Source organism: Anneissia japonica, unplaced genomic scaffold (genome assembly GCF_011630105.1).
Source record: "Anneissia japonica isolate Jap-2015-1 unplaced genomic scaffold, ASM1163010v1 scaffold1709_len327053_cov138, whole genome shotgun sequence".
Lineage (NCBI taxonomy): Eukaryota > Metazoa > Echinodermata > Crinoidea > Comatulida > Comatulidae > Anneissia > Anneissia japonica.
In genome coordinates this window covers 121,564-133,556 of record NW_022723599.1, presented here as the reverse complement: position 1 = coordinate 133,556, position 11,993 = coordinate 121,564, and the positions used below count along the sequence as shown (strand labels likewise).

The following is an 11,993-nucleotide window of genomic DNA, read 5'->3' as shown; positions in this document are numbered from 1 at the left end:
ATACACTACAAAAGTTATTATCCAGAGAAGCAGATTGACAACTGATGCAATTGTATGATCTAATTCAAGTCATTCTTTGTGAAAACTTATTAAAAAATAAACTTACAAAATACTCATAATATACATATTACCATGGATTTTCAGAAATTCAATAAAATTATTATACAGGAAATAGGTATCAAATCCTTTAAAAAAATCGTTAATAAAATAAAATAGAATATAAAAGGAAAATACAATATAAAACAATAATAATTAATGCTTATCTAATAAAGATATAATAAATAACTAAATATCACATAATATACCATTATCATGTTACATATTAATAAATAATTTTATATTACATGTTATATTTCCTTCGATATAATTGTAATGCTACACCTATGTAATAACCTTTGACAATACACATTTAGATGATTTACTGTTTACAAAATTGTATAATAAATTATTGGGCATTGCTTAATATAATGCTTGCATTTATAAATGCATATATGTGCTACACTGTATAAACACAGACAACTTTTGAAGTACAACAAAAAACTGTTGTATGCCCATATATAGTCATGATGTGCCTATTATGGTCATGATGTGATGTCATCATTACCATATATAGATATGTCACATGCAGGCTGGAAAGGGCTTAACTCATAATTTTATTGACCTTTGTGTAATGATAAATATAAATAAACTTGATATGCAGGAATTAAAATTGAATAATGCTGATACAGCCAATTATGCAATATAAATTTAAGGATGTTTATATTATATATGGATAACAAACGTAAACATAAACAAACTATATAAAAACTTTTTGATAAATGTTTTTGCTTGTTAATAACACTAAGAACATTTTCTATATTATATAATCATTTAAATTATTTTTTAAAAACAGAAATAAATGATGTATTTAAAAAATGGAGTGGGCAATTAATGTGCAACACAATAATGAATGTCAGGTCTCCCTCCAATTAAAGACCAGTTTTGGGACCGGGGTTTCCATGGCCTTTAGCAACTTTTGTCTCTAATTAGAAAAATAAAATACTGTAACGGACATTTGTTAATTTGGGATCACAGAAAAGTGGTTTTTAATTGGAGGTGGTCTTAAATTAGAGGGAGACTTATATAAGAATATTTCCACTTAAAGACCATTGTTGGGATCAGGGTTGCCACTGTCTTCAGTAGCTTTGGTCTCCAATAATATAGATAATAATAAAGATACTGTAACAGACATTTGCTAATTAGGGACCACAGAATTAGAGTTGAACTTTAAATAGAGGGAGCCCTGTATAAGAACCTGGTTAAGGAGACTATAGTACTGGATAACATCAACATCATCCTAGCAACAGACACCAACACCTTTCATAATCACCACCACTACCAATAGGCCAAACAAAAATTCCTGTGCTGGGGCCACATTTTGGGTAAATCCAAAAAAAGGGTAGGTTGGTAGGAAAAAGTTTTTTTTTAACCAATAGAATAGTGTGTTTACTTCTTATTATTAAGCAGCTAACTTCAATTTGAAGGCTCTGCCCCTCCAGCTCACTGAGTTTTGTATCTGTGTATCAGGCTGTGTGGTATTCTTTTTTAAGAATCTAAATAAATACAAATGAAAGAACCGAAAAATAAAATAATGTAATCAACACCACCATAACCACCACCATCATCATTACTATTATCAGCAACAGTACAAACAAAACCCCAAATCACATACATCCAATACAGTGTATCTAAATAAATACAATTTGTCATATTACTGTTATATGTCTTGCATTTTACTGAACAATATACAACTGTGCATATATAAATCCCATGTTTTATCATTTTACTTGATAGGTTACTTAAGACAGTGATAATGGGCCTTTCCAGGGCGTCAATCAAACTGACCAATGAGAAAGGTCCACTGAATTTTGGTGCTCTGGATTTTGTACACATCTTGATGGTATTGGCTACCTATAAAACTTGATGTGTCGTATGGCAGTTGTAAGACCATCGGCCGATGAATCCAACTCCACTCTCTGTGGATGGCTAGAAGAAGCGATGTCATCGCCTGCTGATTGTCGTTGGCAGTTTGAACAGATTGTCATTAAAAACAATCCCTTGCGTGCACGTCGTGGCGTTGAGTTCTCCGTAGAATCGCATAAACTGACGATTGTTGGGGGAAGTGAATAACAAGCTCTAAACATGGGTTATAAAGCAAGCATTGCCCTGTCTATATCATTGTACCCTACATCAGTCAGTCATCAAGTGGGTAAAACCACAGCATGGAATGGCAGTAAACTAAGGGAGTATACATCAACAAATGGGGTGTGAAGCCACAGCACAGAATGGCACTATCTTTCGGTAGATTTAATCGCGTTTTCCTTGTACTTCCTTAATGCTTGTTTTCTTCTGGAATCAAAGCGGGCGTTTCACTATGGAATTGCATGTCAAAGAAATCGAGAGAATTGTGCTGCTGAGGCGTCATTGCTTGCTTTCGTCTCAGAGAGCTTGATCAACATATTTCGGTTACCATCCACCGTGTTTTAAAGAACTTGTGCTTCAGGAAATATGTCGGCAAGAATCCTACAAACATTTGCAAAAAACAAATAAAAATTTCATCAAACACATCTTTTCTACTCTGTATGAAAATAGATGGTTTTGCAGATAGTTTTCAAAAGAACTGCTGTTGTGTATTATATGCCTTATTTTATAATAATAATAAATAATAATAATAACATAATAAAAATAATAATAGCAATAAGTTCAATAACAATAAAACTAATAATAATAATAATAACAATAATAATAATAATAATAATAATAATGATAAATAATAATAAAACAGTAATAATAATGATAAAAATGTTAACCTGTCTCTTATACACATCTAGATGTGTATAAGAGACAGGGCCTACAATCATTGATGTCTCTTTGGCAATTAACGCCTTCAAAACCTTTATTGAGTTGCTTATTAAATGTAGGCTACTGAATATATCCTTTCAAAAACAAAATATAGCTTAATTAGATTTTAGCATGTATCAATAAAAATATTTATTTGTCTTTTAATTTACATTTAAAGTTAGAAAGAGTAGTTGAAGTTTTGAGGTCATCACTTAGTTCATTCCATAATTTGCACCTCTGTAGGAAAGACAACGTTTTTTTTATAATCTGTTATAATCTGTTCTAGGAAGTATTAGTTGGTTTTTAGATCGGGTGTTATAAGAACTTTCTTTAATATTGAATCTACAATTTAGGTAAGCTGGTGCCAAATTATTGATAATTTTGAACATAGTGATGGCTTCACTTTGAAACAGACGCTTATCAAGATTATCTATAGCTGTGCAAGGCTTGACTTCTAGAATCTCTTCTGTTTTTCGTATAACTTTGGCAGGTGTTTTCCATAGTTTTCACAAACACAAGCTCTCTGGGGGAGTATTCCATAACGTTGCAGCAGCGTTTTAACCTCTCTTTTGTTAAAAGTAAAATTTTCATTTTTGGGCGTTTTAAATTGATTTTGTGGGTAATAGTATCTTTTAATGGATTTTGCCAAAAGAATCAAGTGGTTGGTTCCCCCTATCCCTCAAGCGTATAAAACGATCGACGTGATTTATTGACTTCGGGTTCGATGGGTCGCGTCTGAGTGCTTGAGGTATAATTTGGGTCGTGAACTAAAAAGGTTGGCGGAATTGGGGTCTATACACTGCGCACTTTCAATTTTACATGGAAGTTTTAAGGGTGAAATAGGATATGAGCAGGGGATTGTCTCCCGGGTTGTACTGCCCCACTGGAAACAAGATCTCCACAGTTCAGCTAACACACAGTGGCTACCACCAGTTTAGCTGACTGGGCTAAGCACTGGGCCACCTTTAAATTTTATTACTTACTAATATTGCAAGTGTACATATCATAATATTCAAAAGGAAGTATGTTGATGCTGTTTCTGGAAACAATAAAAAAAATATCCCGGATGGAAACATCTGTTGAAATGATTCAGAAGAGACAACTAGTGTCTGTTTGATCACCTAACTATTAGACACACTTCCAAATGAACACAATGTAATCTATTGTTTATATCTGCATTTCACATAATCAATTTACTCATAAAACTATTCTCCCAGCACTTTATTGCTCCTTTATTACGACAAAAATGATTTGGAGTATAATAAAGTCAGGTGCTTATACAATCAACGGAAATTTTAAAGTTGTAAAAGATGAAAGGTTGTCTATTATGCCTGAATCGATCACTAGAATTTGCGGTTCTTAACATCCTTTTCTTTCTTTTGCAAATATGGCACGCTGTCACTCCATCTTTATGGTAACTTTTAAACTACCAGTTTCTTCCATGAATCTTATCATTAAATAGATAGGAGTGGATATGGCAGCTGTATAATGTATTTTCTGAGGGGAGGGAGATAAACTGGCGCTTGAGCTGGTAGATATGCGCAGGGGAGGTTTGTGAGGGGTTAACTATTAAAACAGAAAAAATAAATAAATAAAAAGCAAAAAAAAGTAAAATAAATAAATAAATAATTAAAAAGTAAAAAATTATTTTTTGTTTAAAAAAAAGTAACATATTAACTAAACAATTATAATAAAAGTAGTAAATCAAAATATTTTTCTTATACTTACAATTATGTAAGCATTAATCAATTATTTACACCAAAACATATTGGTCCAGACTACAATTGAAAACTTTAGGGGGAGGGGAGGGTCCCAATTGCTTGAAACTTGTGTGAATCTGACTGTAATCAGAACATCCTCCCACAAGCAAGCAAGAATTTCCAGGAAAAAACACATCTCCTGCAAATTCATAATATTTGCAGGTTTTCACTGCTTCACCATCAGTTGTCTCATGGAAGTCAGTGCCCATGGGTATCAGTATGTGCAGAAAATAAATTTAAACGTGTTATGAAGGCTCATTAACAGATCGGTGGTGGATTCAAAGAGAGAATCAGCTGAAAAAAGAAATGAGGGGGGCGGGGAGCAAAAAAACAATTATATTCAAATTTAAGTGTGAGAGTGCCATTTGCACCCGTCATGAGATGCCATAATCATAAATTTTCCTTACCTCAGCTCTAGCCCCTCCATCTGTGAAATTCCTCCCTGGGCTTCTCTTCTACTTCAAATTCATGAATCTGCTACTCAGGATTTCATGGAATTGACTACTTTCAACTTCGACCCCAGGGCAGGTTCCCTCTTAACTCTGTGATAGGTACGTATAGCAATCTTTGTTGTCTTCCATCCCTTCATCTGATCTGATGAGTCACAACTTGTCATAAGTAAACACAGCAACAGTTTCCTACATTTTGCATCTTCCTTTTTATATCCCTCTGTAATAAATTAAAAATAAAAATATATACCGGTATATATAAAAACAAACATTTTTAAAAAGATTACTGAAGCAAAATTAAGTTCAGTTTAAAAAACATTATTATTGCTTTTAAATTTATTTGCTTTATATTTTTGACATTTTGTAAGCATAAATTTTTATACACCTAAAGCTCTGTCCAGATTATATGCCCATATATAGTGACTATATATGGTCATGATGTGATGTCATCATGCCCATATATAGTCATTACATGCCTATATATGTTCCTGATGTGACTCACCATGACCATATTAGGCATGCAATATACTGAATATAGTGAATTCCAGGATTTTTATCCTGGAAATTGGGACCCACTGTATGTTTTGAAAAAACATTGTCGGTGTTCGGTATAACTGACAGATTAATTTATAATACAAAAGATGAAAAAACAATCTTGAAAATCTAAATTGAATTTATAATACACTGAAGTGATTCGATGTCAAATTATAAAACATGATAGGCTTGACTGGAATGCATGTAGTTATAGTGGCAGAAGGCCAAACCAAGGCAATATACTGTATATACACAGCCCAGGTGTGAATGCAAATAGTGGAATACAAGCTATGCGGCTGGGTTCCAGTAAATACAGAGAATATTTTGTCATTCTTAACGCGTCCTACAAAATTCATCGAGACAGCTAGTCCGTGAATTTGTGAACAAGATCGGAGATTTAAAGATGCAATCTCTACCGTGGATTAATGGCGGCGCTGGATCTCAATAGAGATTCTTAAATAATATATAAGTTAGAAAGGCAAATGGGAAAAACCCATAAAAAAGCAAACGGCCATATAATGCAAAACAATTTAAAATTAAAATTAAAACGGAACAGTAGAGAAAATCCGATCAGAATGACAATAAACTAAGCACCCACTGGAAGGAATATATATATATATGTACATATATATTTATATATATACATATATAACAACAAAGAATTCTCAATAAAAATTTAAATATTTCAGTCTTGAACACAGTATACAGTAATGCGGAACTAAACAAATGCAGGCAAATAAACCAAAAGGTATGAATTAGGGCAATAAAATAATTTAGCAAGTCACTTTGAAGTTTCCAAGCCCTTTCAACAATCCCTGTAAACGGAAGTTGTTATCAAACTTCAACAGCTTCAACAAAACCAGTGTTAGGACCCTGAAAACCAAGGAATACTAACTGGAAGCAAGTGTCCTAACCACCAAGCTATAAGGAAACAAGGAATATTTATCAACAATACAAAATGATGCAGTCAAAACTTGGTCAAGGTCTAATATCAGTGGGTTGATAGATAAAAATTAATATGTTATATTACAGATATTAAACAAACTAAACATCAAACATACAAACCAAAAAAATTAATGCAAAATGATGCCGTGAAAACTTGGTCAAGGTGTAAAAAAACAGTGGGTTAAAATATACATAAAAATTATTAATATGTTATATTATAGACATTAAACTAACTAAACATAAAACATACAAACCAAAAAAATTAATACAACATGATGCCGTGAAATCTTGTTCGATCTGCCAACCTATGCCTATGGTAGGTTACATAGGTACTTGCAACCTGAAATAATTGAAATGCGGGCCGGCGGCCAGCTGAGCCCCCGCCGGGGTCCAGGGTCGGGGCCCCGGTGGGGGTGGGAGAGAACCCCCTGGGTATTCTGACGATCTTAGCATTTTTAAGCGGTTTTTACGGAGTTTATTGACAATATCAGGTACATAAACAGATTTAAAATTTCAAAACGTTTGTACAATGTGTATTTAGGCTTCAACAATACTATATTGCAAATGCATCAATAGTCAATTAATCAATTGATTGAATAACGCTTTTGTATCATCGGCATACCTTTTTAGAGTGTAACCTTACAACGACTAGACAATAATTAATTGATAACGAGAAAACACAAAATAAAAAATTTAAAAAAAAATATGTTCTCTCTCTTACAAAGTATAATGAAAGTAACCCGATAAAAAAAAATCAATAGGAAAACTAGGAGGAACAATGCATGGAAAAAATGGGGGAAAATAGCCTGGGGAATAACTCTCTAGGTAGAAAAAAAATTCATGGGGAAAATTAGCAGGTGGCACCGTAATAGTGCTATATTCTGTAAATTAAAGCCTCAAACCACCACGATTTTGAGTCTACTAAATTAAAAATTCTTTCCAGGCTTTTCCAAGATATAGCTAGAACTTAATCTTTGGCGTTTTTTAAAAATTTACACCAGATTATTATTTTTTTTTAGATTTCAGTGGATTAACCGACTCAAAGACATGCTTGCGTACAAACCAAACGTTTTTCTTATAACGTTCTTCAAAGGAGTATACAATTTTTATTATATTTTATAATTCAAAATCACCATAAAGCAAAAACTTATTATTTTAACTATTAACACTACTTTTGAAATTAATTATTATTTTAACGAATGCTATGAAAACAAACTTGGTTCTTTATTAGGGTTGCTAACGTTCTTGTAGACCTAGAGCTTAAAACCTACACACATACTCAAAAGTTAGAATTTCAATTTCATCAAAAATTGAGAAATAATCACCGAGCACTAAGACTGCAAATGAATACGATATCAAAAGAAGAACAACGAACAGGAATGGTATGTGAATTTCAAATCGGTATTGGAAGTGGAAAGAGAATTAAAAAACGATACTGGAAAATTGAGAAGATATCTAATTAAAGTATAATACTGTATTACAGCCAGTAGCAAGTTTTCCAGGCCTGTTCAGTATATCCAGTGGGTGGGGTGGTGCGATGGGTCCACATTTCCAACAGACAAGAGCGTACCAGTACTGAACAAAAACATTTGTGATTAAAAAAAAATTTAAATTTTTACATTTTAACCAGTAAAGTTATTGTGGATTGGTTAATACTATAAAGCCCTCAATGGTAGGACATAGAACCTAATGACGTCACTAAAAGTCATCTGCGCATGCAAGAACATAACATTGAGTTCTCGCGGTCGCGTTGAATCTAGAACACAATTCCAATCTATGTATGCAGAGAACGCCCGAAAGGACGGTTACTCAAAAAGCGAAAGCTTCCTATTGGTCCCCCACCTTAGGGAATTTCCTGCAGGAAGTCGAATTCCCTAGCTGTCCCCAATGGATCTTGTATGTATATTAGTTGTTCCAATCGGAGGTATTTTTAGCTTGTAGAAAATCATTCAAATTAGTATTTTAGTGCCGCCGCCACTACATTTTCCTCCTCCCAGTGGCATAGGTATGGGCACTGCAGCTAGTGCTAAGCTCTTGGGTCCGGGGCTATTAGGGCCCCCTTTCAAAAGTCCTCTACAATTCATACAAAAAAAAGTTTCATATTTTAATTTTAATTGAAAAAAATGAAAAGCCAAAAACTCAAGATATTTGAGGTGATATTTATAGATTATTGTGTTCATTGCATTTGTGTATTCTCTGATTTATTCTTAACAAAAACTGAAAATGTTTATCAGTACCTAAATTTTTTTTCAAATTTAATCAACTGTGGCTGGTATAAAGCTAAAACATCAGAGCTTCCAGGGACTTGGTTGGAGAGAGGAAAAGAAGAGTGTCCATGATTACTAGTTATCAAGTTCCTCTAGTCCCAGGTTATACTGTATGAGGTTAAGTTGTTTGCACTTTAAGAAATGGAACTTGATTGCATTTACCACAAGATTGGAGTTTCGTTTTTGCATTATTGCATCCGCCTTTGACAATGTTTTTTTTAGTTGTTATTAAGCACAGAGCAGTTTCTTGCAACATTTATACTATATACATAGCAATTTATTATTATTATTATTATATTATTATTATTATTATTATTATTATTATTATTATTATTATTATTATTATTATTATTATTATCATTATTATAATTTGTATCTATCTTATTTGTATTCTTTTTATTTTGTTTATTATTCATTTTGTTTTATTTTTATATTTTTAACTGACAGAAAATACAAGTAGTAATGAATGCCTGAACTGATATTCTGAGCATTTCATATCACTTTCAATAAAAAAGAGATATCATAAATAATTCATAAATTTTGTTACCCGACATATGTGTGCAATGAAATTATTGCATCAAACCCCAACTGTGACTTGGGCTAGTGATGCCTCGGTTGACAGTTCATATCAAAGGGCCCAGTAATTAATATTGCACAAGGGCCTGTCACTGTCTAGCTATCATGCCATTGCTGCCTCCACATCTTCATCATCATTATTAAGTTTCCATAATAAAACAAGGAAAACTATGACTTCAGATTGTATTCTTATATTAATCGACATCTAAACTTACGTTCCATGAATCAAAACTGGGACCCCTCCCCCCGCCCATCTAAAATTTGTCTTCCAGCAGCAAAACAACCACAAATTATGGTTTCTTCTTACGCCCCCTCCTGCATACCCTAGGACCCCCATCTGTGTCATAGTCAGGGTGAACTCTGGATCAGTGCCTCCCATTGGTACTAAATTTTGTGAGACTATTGATAATACAGCCCCACTGAAACATGGATAAACGTTATATTACTGGGTCCTCTCCTGTTTATTTTATATATTAATGATATCCTTCCGTTCACTAACTTGCTCAATTTCTTTCTCTATGCCGATGATGAAACGGTTTTCTATTCTAACCAAAATATTCAATCATTATTCGATACTTTTAACTCCAGTTTGATTCACATGTCCCAGTACTTTTCAGCAAACAAAATTTCAGTCAACTACAAAAAATGTAGCTTCATCCTGTTTGGGACCCCAAAAGGCTAAAAAATATCGACATTTCAACATACAAAATTTTTATTAACAATCACGAAATACCTTCTGTTCAATCTGCAAAATTTTTAGGAGTACACTTGGACAGTGGACTCACCGTCATGGAAAGTTCACATAAGTGAAGTTGAGAGTAAAATTTCCAAAAGCCTTGGTATCATATCTAGACTCTCTTCCTTTATTCCCCGTAATGTTCTTCGCATTCTCTACTGCTCTCTCATTCTTCCTTACTTGAACTACTGCAACATTGTTTGGGGCAATACATATCCATCTAACATCAACAAACTTCAATTTCTTCAAAAAAAAAGGCTATCAGGATCATATCTGGCTCTCCCCCACGATCTCATTCTTCCCATCTGTTTTCCAATCTAAATCTTCTAAAATTAAACGATATTAATTTAGTCCAGCAAAGTATATGTGTATACTCCGCCATGCATTCGATCCTTCCCAAGCATTTAAGTAACATGTTTATGTCTAATTCCTCTTTTCACAATTATTATACGCATTCTAGAATTGATATTCACATCCCTTATCACAACACAAACTATTTCCAACACAACGTTAGATATAAGGGCCCCTCTATTTGGAACAATCTACCATTCTCAATTACCAATGCTGTTTCTGCCAGAGCCTTTTCTAACAAACTGAAAATACACTTAATCTCAAATTATTAAACTTTCTGTGGTTGAAATTCGTCGTGCTGTTTTGTTTTGACCTGCTTTCTCTTCTTTTTTCTATATATATCTTTTTTTTATTTATTTATTCATTTATTTATTATATTTTATTTATTTATTTTTTAAATTTTTATTTATTTTTATTTTTATTAATTTTTTTTAAATTTATTTTTTTTTTTTTTTCAGGCCTGCCCATCACAAGATGTTTGTTTTTGCAAACAACTTCTCGGGACCTGGCCTTCTTCCAATTTTTGTATTTTGTATTTGTAATTTTGTATTTGCCTTTGGAAGAAAATAAATGTTTTGTTGAATTGAATTGAATTGAATTAAAATATATAGGCATAGATAGAATTGTAACATTTTAGCTTCGGAATGATCAACTTCATGTTAAAAAGCGCTCTATGCTACCAAATGGACCTGCCACTTTATCATCGGAGGGAGTGGGCTACTGAATGATCAACTTCATGTTAAAAAGCGCTCTATGCTACCAAATGGACCTGCCATTTTATCAGCGGAGGGAGTGGGCTACTGAATGATCAACTTCATGTTAAAAAGCGCTCTATGCTACCAAATGGACCTGCCACTTTATCAGCGGAGGGAGAGGGCTACTGAATGATCAACTTCATGTTAAAAAGCGCTCTATGCTACCAAATGGACCTGCCACTTTATCAGCGGAGGGAGTGGGCTACTGAATGATCAACTTCATGTTAAAAAGCGCTCTATGCTACCAAATGGACCTGCCACTTTATCAGCGGAGGGAGTGGGCTACTGAATGATCAACTTCATGTTAAAAAGCGCTCTATGCTACCAAATGGACCTGCCACTTTATCAGCGGAGGGAGTGGGCTACTGAATGATCAACTTCATGTTAAAAAGCGCTCTATGCTACCAAATGGACCTGCCACTTTATCAGCGGAGGGAGTGGGCTACTGAATGATCAACTTCATGTTAAAAAGCGCTCTATGCTACCAAATGGACCTGCCACTTTATCAGCGGAGGGAGTGGGCTACTGAATGATCAACTTCATGTTAAAAAGCGCTCTATGCTACCAAATGGACCTGCCACTTTATCAGCGGAGGGAGTGGGCTACTGAATGATCAACTTCATGTTAAAAAGCGCTCTATGCTACCAAATGGACCTGCCACTTTATCAGCGGAGGGAGTGGGCTACTGAATGATCAACTTCATGTTAAAAAGCGCTCTATGCTACCAAATGGACCTGCCA

General features: G+C 33.8%; 1 long non-coding RNA gene across 1 annotated transcript in view; it reads right to left on the bottom strand.

Annotated features, from left to right (window-relative positions):
• Window positions 1–241: 241 nt before the first annotated feature.
• Window positions 242–11,993, bottom strand: part of LOC117112301 — a 15,125-nt gene continuing 3,373 nt past the window's right edge. The window contains exons 2-3 of the long non-coding RNA XR_004446015.1: window positions 5,048–5,309; window positions 242–2,562 (exon numbers count right to left, since the gene is read on the bottom strand). This is a non-coding gene — a long non-coding RNA (uncharacterized LOC117112301). The remainder of the gene's footprint in view (window positions 2,563–5,047; window positions 5,310–11,993) is intronic.